Source organism: Hevea brasiliensis, chromosome 3 (assembly GCF_030052815.1).
Source record: "Hevea brasiliensis isolate MT/VB/25A 57/8 chromosome 3, ASM3005281v1, whole genome shotgun sequence".
Taxonomy (NCBI): domain Eukaryota; kingdom Viridiplantae; phylum Streptophyta; class Magnoliopsida; order Malpighiales; family Euphorbiaceae; genus Hevea; species Hevea brasiliensis.
In genome coordinates, this window is record NC_079495.1 from 92,050,563 (window position 1) to 92,071,426 (window position 20,864).

The following is a 20,864-nucleotide window of genomic DNA, read 5'->3' on the forward strand; positions in this document are numbered from 1 at the left end:
TTACATAATATATTTATGTGTAATAGAAAAGGTCCATTGATATTTTGTTAGAAATATTATTCTTAAGTTGTTAAGAATATGAGTGACAGTATTTCTAGCACAAAATATCATAATTAGGTTCACAATCGAGGATACTTCATAATAAAGACATGACTTATCCAGAAAGATTGTATTCATGTTTGTTACCAAGTTATTTATATGAGATATAAATAAGATGGAATGGTGAGTCTCATGCCATATGACAAACATGATAGATACTTATAAATGATAAGTAGGCCGAACTAGTGACACTTATGACAAGCACGTGGAGTTTACTCTTGTCAATGTTTTGTCATAAATCATATCAGTGCATATAATCTTTAGATCTGAGATAGCACAGTTATCTTGTATATAGGTAGTTTGAGTTTGATACTGCTTTCATACTTGTACTATGTATGGGTATATGGGCATGTGTTGGCTCCTACTAGTTACATATGGAGGTAGGTGTTGATCAAGATGGAATCTGTTCCTCTAAGTAAATAGAGATAAAATCCTATGTTCATTTAATTGTTCTTGATGTTTCAAGTTCCTGGCTAGGACAGATAGATTTATTCAGAAAAGAGTTTCTAATAAGAAAAATCTTTTTAATCAAAAACTGAAATTAAAAGAGAACATAATATTCATAGCAAATGGAGTTTGACATAAACCATGACTCCAGTTTGAGTTGGGATTTTGTAACAGAGAGATTCTAGTGCATGGTAACATATGATTATAGGTTCATTTAAGGTAAACCTTATTACTAATTGGGTGGCCATGGCATGCTATGCTAGGTGTTAACCATGGTCTATGAGGTTCATAAAATGATTTAGAGAAATCATTTGTGGTAAGAAAGAGTTCTAATGATATTAAGAGTTGATATCATGTCTCATTGCCAATTAGTGATGAGCCTAGTAAGTCACACACATACACAAGTTATCACCTAATTAAATATGATTTAATTAATTAATTAATTAAAGAGTTTAATTGATTAATTAAATAGGTTTGGTTTACAATTAGATTGCAAAGTCCCTAGCATGACTTAAAACCAAATCTAGATTATTGGATGTATAGTATAAGTTAAATTTATATTTAAAGTGTTTAAATATGAATTTAATTAATGAGAAATTAATTAATAGAGATTAATTAATTAATTTATATTTGATATAAATTAATTAGAAGAGGAGAAATAATTATTTTGGGTTAAGAACTCAAAATTAAGACACATAGGCATTTTGGTCATTTCACATTGTGACACGTGGCACCATGATATGGTGACACATGGGATAACACATAAGCTTGCCAAATGTTTTTAATCATGTAAGATGATTAATATTAAGATTAAATATAGGTTTGACACTTGGCACAATGTGATTGGGTCACTTAAACCTAGAGCTAATCAAAGGTGACATGTGGCAAGGGATTAATGTGTTAACCTAGCTATATAAGTGATGTTATGAAGAGAAAATAAAATAGCCAGCAGCTATTCTTCTTTGTGCCGCCACATTGAAGCTTCCCATTCTCTCTTCATCTTCTTCTCTCATCAATCCAAGAGATTAGCAAACAATCTCTTGAATTAAGAATACCAGAAATTGTTTCTAGTGTCCTGTTTACATCTTTAATCTCTTAAAAGGCAAAACTTGAATTTCTAATTAATAGAAAAAGCTTTAGAAGCTGTTCAAGGGCTGCCATAGGTGTTCTTGGTGTGGACAAGCTAGAGGGACAACATCTGGTGTCTTGAAGATGAATCTCAAAGGCACAGACACGCTGCAGTGCATCAAGAGGTTAGTGTAATCATTCTTGATTTAATCTAGGGTTCTAAAATTAATCTGATTATTTTTAAAATCTTAAATGGCAAATACAGATCCAAAAACATATTAAAAGAGTTTTAATATGTTGTTTATCATTGAAATCAAATAGATAAAAATAAATCTTGCATGATGCATGTGACCCTAGGTGAAAATTTTTGAATTCAATGGCATAAACTTGTGTTTTTCACGCTTCCGTTCCTTCAATTGGTATCAGAGCCAGTATATTTGCCATTTAGATTGTTGATTATATAATTAATTGTGTGTTTTGATCATGAGATGATTTATCCATTGCTGGTTGCAATGGAGGTGTGGCGGCATGCTTGAAAAACACCATCAATGGTGCGCATGGTTTGGCTTCCATGGGTGGTTCAAGGTTTGGCTTTTAATTCTGCAATTGTTGTATGATCTAAGGCCTATTCTTTGACTAATTAAAGTGTTTAATTAGTAGTTTTAATCACACAATTAAATTATGATTCAAATCAGAATTTTAAAAATTGTTTGAATGTGATTCAAATCTGAATTTTAAAAGTTGTTTGAATGTTATTCATATATGAATTTTTCAAGATGTTTGAATCATATTTAAATCTGATTTTTTAAAGTTGATTGAATAATATTCAGATCTGATTTTTTAAAAAATGTTTGAATGTGATTCAAATCTGATTTTTTAAAAAATGTTTGAATGTGATTCAAATCTGAATTTTTAAGGTTGTTTGAATGTGATTCAAATCTGAATTTTTAAATTTGTTTGAATGAGATTCAAATATGAATTTTTAAATTTATTTGAATCATATTCAAATCTAGATTTTTAAGTTGAATATGAGATATTCAATTTAATTTAAGTATGTATGTTTTAATTAATTGTTAAATAGTGATATGCATGATGGATGATCATGAACTATAAAAGACCAATGTGATTGGATTTATTTCTTTTATGTTTCTTTGGGATTGTAAATTAATTAATTTATTTTGAGCATGTATTATTAAGTTTGTAATAATTTTTGGGTTGTAATTTCATTTATTTAAGTTCTTGTAAATTCGCCTTGGTATGCCAAGGATTACTATGTATGTCACACCCTACTCCTCGTAAGATGTAACATGTTCCCGTAGTACACCTAATGAATTACCGTACTTCACCTACCAGTAACCCATTAAATATACTACAAGGGATTTTAAAACAATTTTCGTTCATTTTGGAATTGGTGGGTAAAATTTTTTTCAAATATTAAAAACCTTTTATTTAAAGTCCAAACATAAATCAAATTTTTGGATATTTAAAATCTCCGCAATTTTTACAAAAATTTCGGCAGAGTGCCGTCTGTATTTTGAGAAAACAGTTCTTCAAAACCTGAAAATAAAAACACTCCCAATATTTGTCTCAATCACAACTTCATTTGCAACCACCAAACTTCAAATCAACAACAATGGCAACACTTCAACTCAAAATCTAAATTTCAAATCAAAAATTAATAACTCAAAACATTTCATAAACTCATGCACATTGCATTTCAAATCATTAATTTACAATCATAAGTTAATTTACAGATGCAAAATCTCAAAAATAATATTATTACAATTTTATCTGTACAACTGCTCAAACTACAGAGATACATATGCATACTATCATATTTACATCAAACTAAACTACTAGGGTATAGACAATACCCGTACAGAAATTCTTCAACCGTGCTCCTCTCTGACTGTAGCAGCTCACTCTATTGCTATGTCCTTTTCTCTATCTGCGACAGCAAGTTAAAGCTATCGCTGAGTATATAAATACTCAGTGGTGCACAATAAAGCATAAAATGCAAAATATAAAACATTTATGAACAAACCATCATTCAAAAATCTCATAATCGCATTTCACAAATTTTTTCTCAAATCACATTTATAACAAATCATAATTTTCAAAGCTTCATACAACACAAAATTTAATCAAACAATTTAATAAACATAGTGTTGCCAAACAATAATACAACTTAGGCCATGACACAAAATTTCCGAACATGCCGTGTGTATATCACGACAAGGCAAACACCCTCACTAATCAAAATCAATGAGGGAGGTGGCTAGCTAGCTAATGAGTACTCATCCAAACTCGCCCCTCAGACTTGAAAGTCAGAGAGGGAGGAAACTGATCAAATATCAAACTCACCCCACAAGTGGATGAGGAACATATTAATATTGCCATGCCAAGTGTGAATTAAAACAATTTAATTCAAGTTATTCAAATATTTTATGCAAAACACAATCAATTTCTAAAGTCAAATTTTCATTCACAAGTGGCAATACCGTAGTACTTAAAACCCATAATTAACACAAAAATTTCATAATGCAGAAAATTAAATAAGCTTCATTTCAAATGTCCATTGTAAAATAGGTAGCACAACATTCTCAAAATTCATAATAAAATAAACATATTCACAATGTATAACAAATCAATTTTCATTGTGAAAACTATAATTTATAAATTTTTGTGCACAAACACAATCAATTTTCAAAATCAAATTTCCATTAAAAAGTGGCAATACCATAGTTCTCAAAATCCATAATTAACACAATGCATACAAATCAAGTTTTCAGTGGAAAAACAATAATTTAAAGTTATTGTGCACAAACCTGATGCTAGTCGCCTATCGGCCTTGACTCGATTCCTCGGGTCCTTTGCCGGTGTTCTTTTTCACTGAAACACATAGTTTCACAGTGTTTCAGTATCATAACTTACCATAAATCCAATAATTAATTCATAAATACTTAATTCTAGCCCAAATATGCTTAAACTAACATTCTTAGAAATTTCCATTTCGGGGTTACTATTCACTATACTATTCAAGTCAAATTGTTGACTTTCTAAGGCTTAATAAGTATGGGAATTCCAACTTCACTCACATACCACATTTTGGTCACCAAACTTGTTGGTTTTGGTCATTTTCTCAAAACTTAAGTCCTTTTGGCAAAATTGCCAATTTTCAGTTTTGGAGTTCTAAATTGCACTGTTTCATTGGTCCATCTACTATTGGAATTTGGCAAAACTTCCTTCATAGAAACTGTTCCTTACTGTCTTAAGTGTATTCTCATTTTTGGATCACCCCAATTGGAGTTTTTTAGCTCAAGTTATGGCCAAAATAAAATTACTGTTCACGTGCACTGTTCATACTGGTATTTTGGTTCTGGCAGATTTTTGACCTAATTTTGTTCAGTAATTTGATCGAGTTAAGTTCATAATTTGGTCTAACTTTCTTCATATGAAGTGTTCTACTATGTCTTAGGTTTCCATCGGTTCAAAAATTGCCTAAATCGGAGTTTTCTAGAAAGAGTTATAGCCATTGAAACTTTACTGCTCAATGGCAATTCTGCAGAGTTGCAGGTTCAATAACTCAACTTTGCTCAATAATTTGACTAGGTTAATGGCATAATTTGGGGTGGTGTTCTTCATGAAAAATTTAGATCTATGTCTTATTTAATTACTGGTAAAATTTCAATTCAATTTGACCTTCCTAGCTCGAGTTATGACCAAATGAACAATTACTATTCATTTGGTCAGTTTGTGCAGTGGCAGCCTGCTCTCATTTCACTTTGGTCAATTGGTTCACTAGTTTTGGTCAGTTTTTGGTCATGGGTCCTTAATGAAAATTGTGCCCTTTTATGTCTATTTTCATCCCCAATTGGTGGCATATCAATTGGGCTTGTAAAATTCCCGTTTTGGTCCTTCAAAGTAGGTTTGGTCATGCTGCCAGCAGCATGACCATTTGACCTACGAATTTGACTCCCATGCTAATAATTCCCACACATTTCCTTTTGTCATTATTGACCATTTTTCAGCTCACAATAGGTCAAAGTCATCATTTATGCATTTCTCCAAAATTTGCCTCAAAACCCTAGGTCCAAAACCCTAACTCACTTAATTTGTTACATTTTACTAATTCTAAACATCTCAATCTTACTACTTCATTCAAACAAACTTGCCTAGCATATTGAATTCAATCAAAACTCAAACATATGCATAGTAACCCTAGTTGGCCAAATTTTCAGTTTGGTCCTTCACAAATGATTTCTTTTCATTTTAAGTATATTTCTAGGTTAATTAAGCTATAAACATAACTAAATCAACTAACAATTCAAGTTTAGTTTACTGACCTTGTGTGCAGAATTTCTTCTCCCTTTTCTTCAAATTTTTCTTCTTTCTTTTCCTTGAATCTTCTTTCCTAGTTGCCCAAACAAAGTCTAGTTATGGTAGGACAATTTTCTATGGTTGGATTTTGGGTTCTTCAAGCTCAAAAATGAGCTTTCATGGTGGTTTTGGTGTGGGAGAGAGAGAGTGACGTTTTTTTTGAAGAAGACTTGTGTTTTATTTTTTTTTTCTTTTCTTTTCTTTTATCTTTATCTTATGGAAGACCACAAAAAAATCAAATTAATTAATTTATTAATTAACACTTATGGCATCATGCATGATATCATGCATGATGTCATCACCTTTTCACTTTTTCATTTTCCTCTCTTTTTTTTTCTATTTTTCTATTAGTTCTTTAATTTAATTCTCGATTCCGAAATTTTCTTTTCTCCGATTTTATTTGACAGTTAGGTCAGGAGTCAGCTCTCGGGGTCAATTGACCAAATTGCCCCTCGCTGGTTCATCCCCGTTTGCAAATAATTCCATATTTCTTCCGGCTCCCTGACCTAATTATTTAACTGACTTAACAGTTCTTTTTCATGATTTTCTTTTTCCCACTGTGTTTATAAGGGTCCTAAGGACAGCAGCGTCACTTTTTACGATTTGAAATTTGAGTTTAAAACGACTTGTGATCGTTCAGGAGGTCACCCATCATTTGTGACTCTCGGCTCGTTTAACTTCTTATGTTCTGTTTTTCTTATTTATACTTGACTAATTGAACATTACTAATTATTTGTGTTTATGGTTTCTCTAGTTGACTTAAGTGTGGTCCTAATCCCCTTAATTGTCCGGACCGACTCCGGTCACCGGAACAGTGAAATATACCTAGCTATACAAATAGGGGTGTTACAATTCTCCCCCCCTTAAAATAATTTCGTCCTCGAAATTGTGTCCACTATCTGTCCTCAAATAGTCATTCATGTTGTTTTCTCATGTTTTTCTCATATTTCTACATAACTTTATAATCGGAATAATGGTCCATAGCACTTTAACCAACGCTATTTACTCATCGATTGCTCACCTCGTGTGCCAAGTTTCTTATGAGCCTTTTTCATAAGCTAGATTCAAATTCATTTCAATTTTAGAGGTAAGCAAATCTTTTCTGTGTGCTAGTGGATCCACTCTTTCTAGGACCTCGTACGATCCTATGGGTGAGAACTAAATTTTTACTCTTTTCCTATCAAATCTCTTGATCATTTGATGCAACCTTCAGTTTAGCTTAGAATATTTTAGTCTTTTCTTGCTGTTATTTTAACAATTATTTTCTTTTGTAGTCTTTTCTTTCTTGGCCATAGGTCCATAACCATTATCTTACCATCTCCATTTATGACCAAGGCCTATGTGCCATTTTGTACTATCTTGTTTGCTTTGGTTTAACTTATTTCTTTCTTGATAAAATAGTTCGAGATTTCGTTACGTGTCTTAAGTAAGTTGCTTGCCTTGGTAGCAATTCCTCATCTAGTATTTTTTTTCATTTCTTACTGTTCTATTTATTTTTATCTATCGATATTCTATAGCTTATTTTGCACTGATGTGTAGTCATTATTTTCTTTTGTACTGAACTATAACCTTTCAATATTCTAACTTTAGAGTTTTAAATCCTAGGTTAGAATTTTCAAACTCCTTTCCAATAAGAAAACTTTATCTTATCATAACTGTACCAAAACAAATGCCGTTTGCAACTATTCTTATTCTTGTGTACTATTGGGTAGTATGTAGCTCTACATAATAAATCCCAAGTCAGTACTGTAATCTGCAGCTTACAGCACAAACATCAAGAATATTGCATAGTTACTACGATACATCCCAATAGAACAAACTTTCCTATCTCTTATTTCTTTTAAATTCACTAATATCTTGAACTTATGTTGATTATGGTACCCACTGACATCTATCAGCAGTAATACCCTTACCCGCATCTAAAGTAGCTATATTACTATAACTTACTTTTTAGGTTCTCTTTCCTTAAATAATTAAGCTTACTAATTAACTTTACAAATTCTTGTGTGCTAGCAAATACCTTTCACTGACAAACTCTTCCAAAATTAATTTTAAAAAGACTAGTCACTAACATATCAAAATTGATTTTTTTTTTTTTAATACATAATCATATCTTAGTCAAGAATCAAGAAAATACCAGGAACTATGTCAGAAGTTTCATCCTCATCCCTCTGTCGCATAGTGTATACTCTCACTGGAGCATTACCTTGTCTTGGTTGATTCATAGTACTCTGACTTCCAGGTGTACTACCCCTACCTCTGCCTCTGCCTCTACCAACTGTTGGTAAACTCTTCGGGGTAGAAACTTGGGCTGATCCTTTTGACGTGGTAAATGATCCATAACGGCGTGGACTTACGCAATCCTTAGCAAAATGACTAGTCCCTCCACAATTGAAACATGCTCCTATAGCTCTATAACATACTCCACTATGTGGTTTACCACAAGTCTCACAAAGTCGATCCGACAGTGTTTTTTTGCGTGTCTGTTGAGTTTGCTGATCGGATTGGGATGGTTTCTGTCTAAAAGATATACTTCTACACGATTTGCGCGAGCTAGATCCTTCAAAATGTTTTCTTTTCCCAGAGCCACTCTCAGTAGCTTGACCAGTAACCTTTTCAGTTTTCTCTTTCTCTTGTGTACTCTTTTTCACTGCCCATTCTGATTCTATCCTTTCTAGTTCTAGGGCTTGTGAAATCAATTCAGAAAAATTCTGGTGTCGGAACCCCACCACTTGCATTCTCAAGCTAGGCCTCAACCCAGCCTCAAATCTCTTACACCGGTCTCTGGGGGCGGTGACTAAGCTTCCAGCATAATGGCTTAGCCTTGAAATATCCGGCTCATATATTCTACGCTTCTATCCCTTTGCTTTAAACTTAAAAACTCTTGCGACTTCATGTCTACATAAGTATCGGGGACCCACTTTTGTGAAATTCCCTTAAAAGTCTGCCCATGTGAGGACCGTGGTGGCTCTACCAGCATCAGTAGGGGATGGTCTTCCACCACTCATATGCATCTCCGTGCGAAGTGATCTTGAATATTCAAACTTCAACTCTTGACATCGTAGTTTTCTGAAAACCCGTTCCATCCTCTCTAACCACTGTTCTGTTTCCAGTGGATCCACTGTTCCTTTGAATTCTATAGCCCCAAATTTCATTAACTTCTCATATTGCCGAGCCGGTGACTGTGGTTGTGCAACCGATGCCTGTGTCTGTGTTTGAGGCAACACATTCCCCGCCATTTGTTGAAAGAATGCAGCCATCTGCTGTGCAAACTGAGCAGGAAACTGCAGTGCTTGAGGAGGAGCTAGAGTGGCTGACCCACTCACATTCAGGAGTGCTGGGGCTTCTCCTCGGGCCTCAGCCTCGACAGATTGCTCTACGGAATGATCTCCCTCTTCCATTCCATTTTCCAGAAATTTTCTACTCTCTGATAACAAACACAAGGAGGTTGACCTCCGTTAGCGCATATTCATGATGTAAATATGTCATATGTATCAATTAAAGACACTTGAGCAGTTGTACTTGTCAATAAAATGTTCATACACATAGTCAAAATTTATTGAAAAACCATGCTCTGATACCACTAAACATGTCACACCCTACTCCTCGTAAGATGTAACATGTTCCCGTAGTACACCTAATGAATTACCGTACTTCACCTACCGGTAACCCATTAAATATACTACAAGGGATTTTAAAACAATTTTCGTTCATTTTGGAATTGGTGGGTAAAATTTTTTTCAAATATTAAAAACCTTTTATTTAAAGTCCAAACATAAATCAAATTTTTGGATATTTAAAATCTTCGCAATTTTTACAAAAATTTCGGCAGAGTGCCGTCTGTATTTTGAGAAAACAGTTCTTCAAAACCTGAAAATAAAAACACTCCCAATATTTGTCTCAATCACAACTTCATTTGCAACCACCAAACTTCAAATCAACAACAATGGCAACACTTTACCTCAAAATCCAAATTTCAAATCAAAAATTAATAACTCAAAACATTTCATAAACTCATGCACATTGCATTTCAAATCATTAATTTACAATCATAAGTTAATTTATAGATGCAAAATCTCAAAAATAATATTATTACAATTTTATCTGTACAACTGCTCAAACTATAGAGATACATATGCATACTATCATATTTACATCAAACTAAACTACTAGGGTATAGACAATACCCGTACAGAAATTCTTCAACCGTGCTCCTCTCTGACTGTAGCAGCTCACTCTACTGCTATGTCCTTTTCTCTATCTGCGACAGCAAGTTAAAGCTATCGCTGAGTATATAAATACTCAGTGGTGCACAATAAAGCATAAAATGCAAAATATAAAACATTCATGAACAAATCATCATTCAAAAATCTCATAATCGCATTTCACAAATTTTTTCTCAAATCACATTTATAACAAATCATAATTTTCAAAGCTTCATACAACACAAAATTTAATCAAACAATTTAATAAACATAGTGTTGCCAAACAATAACACAACTTAGGCCATGACACAAAATTTCCGAACATGCCGTGTGTACATCACGACAAGGCAAACACCCTCACTAATCAAAATCAATGAGGGAGGTGGCTAGCTAGCTAATGAGTACTCATCCAAACTCGCCTCGGTGAAAAGTCGAGAGGAGGAAGCGATCAAATATCAAACTCACCCCACAAGTGGATGAGGAACATATTAATATTGCCATGCCAAGTGTGAATTAAAACAATTTAAATCAAGTTATTCAAATATTTTATGCAAAACACAATCAATTTCTAAAGTCAAATTTTCATTCACAAGTGGCAACACCGTAGTACTTAAAACCCATAATTAACACAAAAATTTCACAATGCAGAAAATTAAATAAGCTTCATTTCAAATCTCCATTGTAAAATAGGTAGCACAACATTCTCAAAATTCATAATAAAATAAACATATTCACAATGTATAACAAATCAATTTTCATTGTGAAAACTATAATTTATAAATTTTTGTGCACAAACACAATCAATTTTCAAAATCAAATTTCCATTAAAAAGTGGCAACACCATAGTTCTCAAAATCCATAATTAACACAATGTATACAAATCAAGTTTTTAGTAGAAAAATAATAATTTAAAGTTATTGTGCACAAACCTGATGCGAGTCGCCTATCGGCCTTGACTCGATTCCTCGGGTCCTTTCCCGGTGTTCTTTTCCACTGAAACACACAGTTTCACAGTGTTTCAGTATTATAACTTACCATAAATCCAATAATTAATTCATAAATACTTAATTCTAGCCCAAATATGCTTAAACTAACGTTCTTAGAAATTTCCATTTCGAGGTTACTATTCACTACATTATTCAAGTCAAATTGTTGACTTTCTAAGGCTTAATAGGTATGGGAATTCCAACTTCACCCACATACCACATTTTGGTCACCAAACTTGTTGGTTTTGGTCATTTTCTCAAAACTTAAGTCCTTTTGGCAAAATTGCCAATTTTCAGTTTTGGAGTTCTAAATTGCACTGTTTCATTGGTCCATCTACTGTTGGAATTTGGCAAAACTTCCTTCATAGAAACTGGTCCTTATTGTCTTAAGTGTATTCTCATTTTTGGATCACCCCAATTGGAGTTTTGTAACTCAAGTTATGGCCAAAATACAATTACTGTTCACGTGCACTGTTCATACTAGTATTTTGGTTCTAGCAGATTTTTAACCCAACTTTGTTCAGTAATTTGATCAAGTTAAGTTCATAATTTGGTCTAACTTTCTTCATATGAAGTGTTCTACTATGTCTTAGGTTTCCATCGGTTCAAGAATCGCCTTAATTGGAGTTTTCTAGAAAGAGTTATAGCCATTGGAACTTTACTGCTCAATGGCAATTCTGCAGAGTTGTAGGTTCAATAACTCAACTTTGCTCAATAATTTGACTAGGTTAATGGCATAATTTGGGGTGGTGTTCTTCATGAAAGTTTTAGATCTATGTCTTATTTAATTACAGGTAACATTTCAGGTCAATTTGACCTTCCTAGCTCAAGTTATGACCAAATGAATAATTACTGTTCATTTGGTCAGTTTGTGCAGTGGCAGCCTGCTCTCATTTCACTTTGGTCAATTGGTTCACTAAGTTTTGGTCAGTTTTTGGTCATGGTTCCTTAATGAAAATTGTGCCCTTTTATGTCTATTTTCATCCCCAATTGGTGGCATATCAATTGGGCTTGTAAAATTCCCGTTTTGGTCCTTCAAAGTAGGTTTGGTCATGCTGCCAGCAGCATGACCATTTGACCTACGAATTTGACTCCCATGCTAATAATTCCCACACATTTCCTTTGGTCATTATTGACCATTTTTCAGCTCACAATTGGTCAAAGTCATCATTTATGCATTTCTACAAAATTTGCCTCAAAACCCTAGGTCCAAAACCCTAACTCACTTAATTTGTTACATTTTACTAATTCTAAACATCTCAATCTTACTACTTCATTCAAACAAACTTGCCTAGCATATTGAATTCAATCAAAACTCAAACATATGCATAGTAACCCTAGTTGGCCAAATTTTCAGTTTGGTCCTTCACAAATGTTTTCTTTTCATTTTAAGTATATTTCTAGGTTAATTAAGCTATAAACATAACTAAATCAACTAACAATTCAAGTTTAGTTTACTAACCTTGTGTGCAGAATTTCTTCTCCCTTTTCTTCAAATTTTTCTTCTTTCTTTTCCTTGAATCTTCTTTCCTAGTTGCTCAAACAAAGTCTAGTTATGGTAGGACAATTTTCTATGGTTGGATTTTGGGTTCTTCAAGCTCAAAAATGAGCTTTCATGGTGGTTTTGGTGTGGGAGAGAGAGAGTGACGTTTTTTTTGAAGAAGACTTATGTTTTATTATTTTTTTTTCTTTTCTTTTCTTTTATCTTTATCTTATGGAAGACCACAAAAAAATCAAATTAATTAATTTATTAATTAACACTTATGGCATCATGCATGATGTCATCACCTTTTTACTTTTTAATTTTCCTCTCTTTTTTTTTCTATTTTTCTATTAGTTCTTTAATTTAATTCTCGATTCCGAAATTTTCTTTTCTCCGATTTTATTTGACAGTTAGGTCAGGAGTCAGCTCTCGGGGTCAATTGACCAAATTGCCCCTCGCCGGTTCATCCCCATTTGCAAATAATTCCATATTTCTTTCGGCTCCTTGACCTAATTATTTGACTGACTTAACAGTTCTTTTTCATGATTTTCTTTTTCCCACTGTGTTTATAAGGGTCCTAAGGACCGCAGCGTCACTTTTTACGGTTCGAAATTTGAGTTTAAAATGACTTCGCAGTCGTTCCCGAGGAGGTCACCCATCGCTATGACTCTCGGCTCGTTTAACTTCTTATGTTCTGTTTTTCTTATTTATACTTGACTAATTGAACATTACTAATTATTTGTGTTTATGGTTTCTCTAGTTGTCTTAAGTGTGGTCCTAATCCCCTTAATTGTCCGGACCGACTCCGGTCACCGGAACAGTGAAATATACCTAGCTATACAAATAGGGGTGTTACAATGTAATTAGATTGCAAGAAGTTCAAGGAGGTCAAGAGCATTGGTGGGACCAGTGGGAGGAATTCAAGATCAAGTGTTGATTATGTACTCCTTCAGCAACTCTTGTAAAATGAATGAATGAAATGCACCTAGGAATGCCCTGATTCAATTCTTGATGGCTCAGAATTGAATCCCTTAGAAAGTATTGATCATACCATATTTACTGCTTATCCATGAATGCATGAGATGTATGGGAATGTATGCAATTATATGATATATGCATGCTAAATGGATAATGTGCAAAGTAAGACCTTAATAGTAATTAGGATGACTATAAAATCTTCCAAACAAATGATTATGTTGGAAATGCTATAATTAAAGTAATTATAACATAAGCCCTCCATTGGGGCAATTATTTTAAGAAATTTTAAATAGTTGCTTAAGATGCAATTAATTTAAGAGATTTTCTTAAGAATAATTGTTAAGCATGAGATGTTGTAAATATGTAAATGGTTTGGTAGCCAATATTGGATGTACCTGAGGACATTAAAATTATTTGCATAATTACTGGCTCAATGGGATCAACTTAACTAATGCAAGATAAGTCAATAATGGATGTACTTGAGATTTTGAGTATTAGGGGCTAGGTAAAGGATTGAACCTCACATGAGATGTGATGGGCAAGGAGTTGCTCACTTATAGTTTATTGTAATTCCAATAACGGATGTACCTGAGGATGATCAATAGAATTATAAGAATTCAATCACCCACTAGAAATCCATTCAACTAGGATTTCCGTTTTCTACTTTGGAAGTGTAGGATTCGCTATGTTAGTGGGAGGACCAATTTGATTAAAAGACCATAATCATTTTGGTTAATTACATGATACATTTACTAATTAATCTGGTTATTTTCTGTAGTTAATTTTCTGATAAAAATGAGCACAGAACAACCACCACCATCCAATATCCTTGCAATCATACTTGATCGTAATAGGTTGACAGGACCTAATCTCTTTGATTGGCTAAGAAATTTGAAACTTGTCCTGAACCTTAAACATATAGGATATGTTCTAGATTCAAATGTTCCTGGTCCCTTACCTCTAGAGGCCACTCAAGAGGAACATGAAATTTTGGACAAGTGGAAGGAGCATGATGTGAGAGCTAAGTGTTACATGCTTGCTTCCATGAGTAATGAGTTACAGAAGCAGCATGAAAACATGCAGAGTGCAAGTGAGATCCTCCTTCACCTATAAGAGTTGTATGGTGAGCACAGTAGGAATGCTAGGTATGAGATATCACAGAATTTTGGGGATCATGTCCATAAGATGATTCGGCTGATTGAGCAGTTGGAACATCTTGACTTCAACATGGATTTCCAACTACAAACGGATTTGATCCTTAAGTCCCTTCCTGAGTCTTTTGGGAATTTTGTGACAAATTTCCATATGACTAAACAGGAATGCACCTTAGCTGGTTTACTCAACATGCTGGTTATTACTCAAAAGAATATGCCGGGCAATAAAGGAAAAGAAGTAGCTTTAATTGCATCTTCTTTTACTGGAAAGTCCAACAAGAAGAAGGGCAATAAGAAAAAGAAACTTCAGATTCCTGGTCCTTCCAAGAAAATAGCTAAACAGAAAGGGAAGACCAAAGCTGACAAAGGCAAAGGAAAGTATTTCCACTGCCAACAGGAAAGTGTTTCCATTGCCAACAGGAAAATGTTTCCATTGCCAGTAAGAAAGTGTTTCCACTGGCCAAAGTATAGCAATCTAAATGAATGCAATGCCATGGTGAAAACCAATTCAAGTTCAAAATATATTTGGCATATAAGGTTATGTCATGTTGCAAAAGATAGGATTACAAAATTGGAGAAAATAGGGATTCTATCCTCATTGGACTCTGAGCCTACTCCAACTTGTGAATCTTGCCTTCAGGGCAAAATGACTAGATCACCCTTTGTTGGACAAGGGCTAAGGGCTGAAAATATTTTGGAGTTAATACATAGTGATGTATGTGGACCATTTAAGGAAATGGCTAGAGGCGGTTTTCATTATTTTATTACCTTTACTGATGATAAATAAGGTTTGGGTATTTGTATTTTATGAAATATAAACATAATTCTTTTGAAAAGTTCAAAGAATTTAAATCTGAAGTAGAAAATCAAACAGGAAAGAGTATTAAAGCTCTTCGATCAGATCGTGGAGGTGAATATTTGAGTACTGAATTTGATGAATACTTAAGAGAGCATGGTATTGTTTCCCAGCTAACTCCTCCAGGAACACCATAGTTGAATGGTGTATTTGAAAGGAAGAAATCGTACCCTATTGGATATGGTACGTAGTATGATGAGCTATACTGATATGCCAATCTCCTTTTGGGGATTTGCATAAGAATCAGCTTTGTATATTCTGAATAGGATTCTATCAAAATCAGTTTCTTCCACACCTTATGAGATATGGCATGGAAGAAAACCAAGTCTTAAGCATGTTAAGTTTTGGGGTTGTCCAGCTTATATCAAAAAGCTGAACACTGATAAATTGGAGACCAGATCAGAAAAAGGTCGATTTGTTGGATATCCAAAAGATAGTTTTGGATATTATTTTTATTTGCCTACTTCACAAAAGGTTGTGATAAGTAGAGATGCCACATTTCTTGAACAACAGTTTGTTCAAGAAGGAGGCAAAGGAAGGCAAATAGAGTTAGAATTGGAGAATTCTGACCAACTAACAGATCAGATGGATATAGATCCATCTAATAAACCTATACCCGTTGATGAAACATCTACAGCTGTTCCTCATAGAACAACCAGGGTATCTCACCCACCAGTGAGATATGGTTTCCTTCATGAAGAAGAACAAGAGTTGTCTACTCATGAAGAAGTAGATCATGGAGATGATCCACTTACCTATGAAGAAACTATATCAGATATAGACTCTTCAAAATGGATTGATGCTATGAAATCCGAGATTGATTCCATGTATAAGAATCAAGTTTGGGATCTTGTTGACCCACCTGAAGGTATTGTACCTATAGGGAACAAATGGGTTTTCAAGAAGAAAATTGGTTCTGATGGAAAGGTAGAGACCTATAAGGCAAGGCTAGTAGCGAAAGGGTTTCACCAAAGGCAAGGAGTCGACTATGAGGAGACTTTCTCGCCTGTTGCCATGCTTAAATCAATTAGGATTTTATTAGCAATAGCTGCATACTATGATTATGAGATTTGGCAGATGGATGTCAAAATAGCTTTTCTCAATGGATACATTGAAGAAAACATTTTCATGGAACAACCTAGGGGTTTTGAATCCTAAGATGGTTCCAAGGTATGCAAGCTAAAGCGATCCATTTATGGGTGAAACAAGCTTCGAGGAGTTGGAACATTCGTTTTGATAAAGCCATTAAATCCTTTGGTTTTATGAAAAATGAGGATGAGCCATGTGTATATAAGAAGGTTAGTGACAGTGCTATCACTTTCCTTGTCTTATATGTGGATGACATACTGTTGATGGGTAATGACACAGGTATGTTGACAACTATAAAGGTATGGTTGTCAAATACATTCTCCATGAAAGACTTAGGGGAGGCAACCTATATTCTTGGGATTCGCATCTATAGAGATAGAGCGAAAAGAATAATTGGTTTATCCCAAAGTCTATACTTGGAAAATGTGTTAAAGAGGTTTAACATGCTTGATTCCAAGAGAGGATTGTTACCAGTGAGACATGGTATCCATCTTTCTAAATAGATGTCTCCAAAGACACCTGAAGAAAGAGATAACATGGCCAGGATTCCATATGCTTCTGCTATTAGAAGTTTAATGTATGCAATGTTGTGTACTAGGTCGGATATCGCATATGCTGTTAGTTTGACTAGCAGGTATCAATCCAATCCAGGTTTGGAACACTGGATAGCTATCAAGAATATCCTTAAGTATTTGAGAAGAACTAAGGATTTATTCTTGATATATGGAGGTGGAGACTTGCAATTGGATGGTTATACTGATTCTAACTTCCAATCAGATATCGATAATAGAAAGTCTACCTCTGGATATGTGTTCATTTGTAATGGAGGTGCAGTCAGTTGGAAGAGTTCCAAACAGAGCGCGACTGCAAATTCCACTATAAAGGCTGAGTATATTGCTACATCAGATGCTACAAAGGAAGCTGTTTGGATAAAGAAGTTCGTGACAGAACTTACAGTAGTTCCTTCCATTGAGTCTGCAGTTCCACTACACTGTGACAATAATGGAGCAGTCATACAGGCTAAGGAACTAAGGTCTCACCCAAAATCCAAACACATAGAAAGGCACTACCACATTATCAGAGATATAGTTGGGCAAAGCGATATAGCCATGTAGAAAAAAGCATCAGCTGAAAATCCAGCTGATTCATTCACTAAGCCTTTGTCACAAGCTCAGCTAGACCGACATCTTGAGAAGATAGGTTTAATATATTGTAATGAATGGCTTTAGTGCTAGTGGGAGATTGTTAGTAGTATGCCCTAGAGCATATCATTTAGTATGTATCTTGTACATATTTTTATTAATAAAAGGCATTTCCACTTTTCCATTTACATAATATATTTATGTGTAATAGAAAAGGTCCATTGATATTTTGTTAGAAATATTATTCTTAAGTTGTTAAGAATATGAGTGACAGTATTTCTAGCACAAAGTATCATAAATAGGTTCACAATCGAGGATACTTCATAATAAGGACATGACTTATCCCGAAAGATTGTATTCATGTTTGTTACCAAGTTATTTATATGAGATATAAATAAGATGGAATGGTGAGTCTCATGCGATATGACAAACATGATAGGCACTTATAAATGATAAGTAGGCCGAACCAGTGACACTTATAACAAGCACATGGAGTTTACTCTTGTCAATGTTTTGTCATATAATCTTTAAACCTGAGATAGCACAGTTATCTTGTATATAGGTAGTTTGAGTTTGATACTGCTTTCATACTTGTACTATGTATGGGTATATGGGCATGTGTTGGCTCCTATTAGTTATATATGGAGGTAGGTGTTGATCAAGATGGAATATGTTCCTCTAAGTAATTAGAAATAAAATCCTATGTTCATTTAATTGTTCTTGATGTTTCAAGTTCTTGGCCAAGACAGATAGATTTATTCAAAAAAGAGTTTCTGATGAGAAAAATCTTTTTAATCAAGAACTAGAATTAAAAGAGAACATAATATTCATAGCAATTGGAGTTTGACATAAACCATGACTCCAGCTTGAGTTGGGATTTTGTAACAGAGAGATTCTAGTGCATGGTAACATATGATTATAGATTCATTTAAGGTAAACCTTATTACTAATTGGATGGCCATGGCATGCTATGCTAGGTGTTAACCATGGTCTATGAGGTTCATAAAATGATTTAGAGAAATCATTTATGGTAAGAAAGAGTTCTAATGATATTAAGAGTTAATATCATGTCTCATTGCCAATTAGTAATGAGCCTAGTAAGTCACACACATACACAAATTATCACCTAATTAAATATGATTTAATTAATTAATTAAAGAGTTTAATTGATTAATTAAATAGGTTTGATTTGCAATTAGATTGCAAAGTCCCTAGCATGACTTGAAACCAAATCTAGATTATTGGATTTGTAGTATAAGTTAAATTTATATTTAAAGTGTTTAAATATGAATTTAATTAATGAGAAATTAATTAATAGAGATTAATTAATTAATTTATATTTGATATAAATTAATTAGAAGAAGAGAAATAATTATTTTGGGTTAAGAACTCAAAATTAAGACACAGGGGCATTTTGGTCATTTCACATTGTGACATGTGGCACCATGAGATGGTGACACATGGGATTACACATAAGCTTGCCAAATGTTTTAATCATGTAAGATGATTAATATTAAGATTAAATATAGGTTTGACACTTGGCACAATGTGATTGGGTCACTTAAACCTAGAGCTAATCAAAGGGTGACATGTGGCAAGGGTTTAATGTGTTAACCTAGCTATATAAGTGATGTTATGAAGAGAAAATAAAATAGCCAGCAGCTATTCTTCTTTGTGCCGCCACATTGAAGCTTCCCATTCTCTCTTCATCTTCTTTTCTCATCAATCCAAGAGATTAGCAAACAATCTCTTGAATTAAGAACACCAGAAATTGTTTCTAGTATCCTGTTTACATCTTTAATCTCTTAAAAGGCAAAACTTAAATTTCTAATTAATAGAAAAAGCTTTAGAAGCTATTCAAGGGCTTCCATAGGTGTTCTTGGTGTGGACAAGCTAGAGGGATAACATCTGGTGTCCTGAAGATGAATCTCAAAGGCACAGACACGCTGCAGTGCATCAAGAGGTTAGTGTAATCGTTCTTGATTTAATCTAGGGTTCTAAAATTAATCTGATTATTTTTAAAATCTTAAATGGCAAATACAGATCCAAAAACATATTAAAAGAGTTTTAATATGTTGTTTATCATTGAAATCAAATAGATAAAAATAAATCTTGCATGATGTATGTGACCCTAGGTGAAAATTTTTGAATTCAATGGTATAAACTTGTGTTTTTCACGCTTCCGTTCCTTCATCTTGATAGGAATCTAAATCCCAAATGACACTTTTATCACATTTATTCATTCAACAATTTATTCATGTGAAGTACATTTCATACTTCAAGTTGTGTTGCTAATATATTATGAACTCCATTGGTGTTGGGAGTATAAGTCTCAACAATCCATCTAGGTAAATTTCATTTCATATTCAAGTGGTATTACTTATGTTTTATTAGACCTACTAGTAATTGGAATACAAATCTTAACTATATGCTCACATAACTTAAATGTTCATTAAGTCATTTAGGTGAATTACTATTTCTATTCCAAGTAATCCATGAACATTTCATAGATTCCAAATTTCATACCTTAATTTCCTCTACCAATTTAGTTCTTACACTTTGTGTCTTTGTGCTACTATTCACTCAAATTGTTGACTTTTTAATACATAATAAATTTATTAAATCTAATTTCTCTAAGACACCACATTTTTCATTTTAATTTTGTTGGTATTGATTTCCAATACCATTCCAAAGCTTATCTTATGTTATTCAAAATTTTTAGATTTCATACCCTAGGTTTACTATTCCATTGGTCATTCGTACAGTAGGAATTTGACAAAATTGTCTTCATGAAAGTTGTTCTTTATTGTTTCTAGTTACATTTCTTTTTTTGAATCACTCCATTTGGAGTTTTGTAGCTCAAGTTATGGTCATTTTACTTTAACTGGCCGGATTGACCTGTACCCAAAATTTCTAGGCAATTTGGTTCTGCTAGATTTGGTAACCTAAGTTTGGTTGGCAATTTGACTAGGTTATG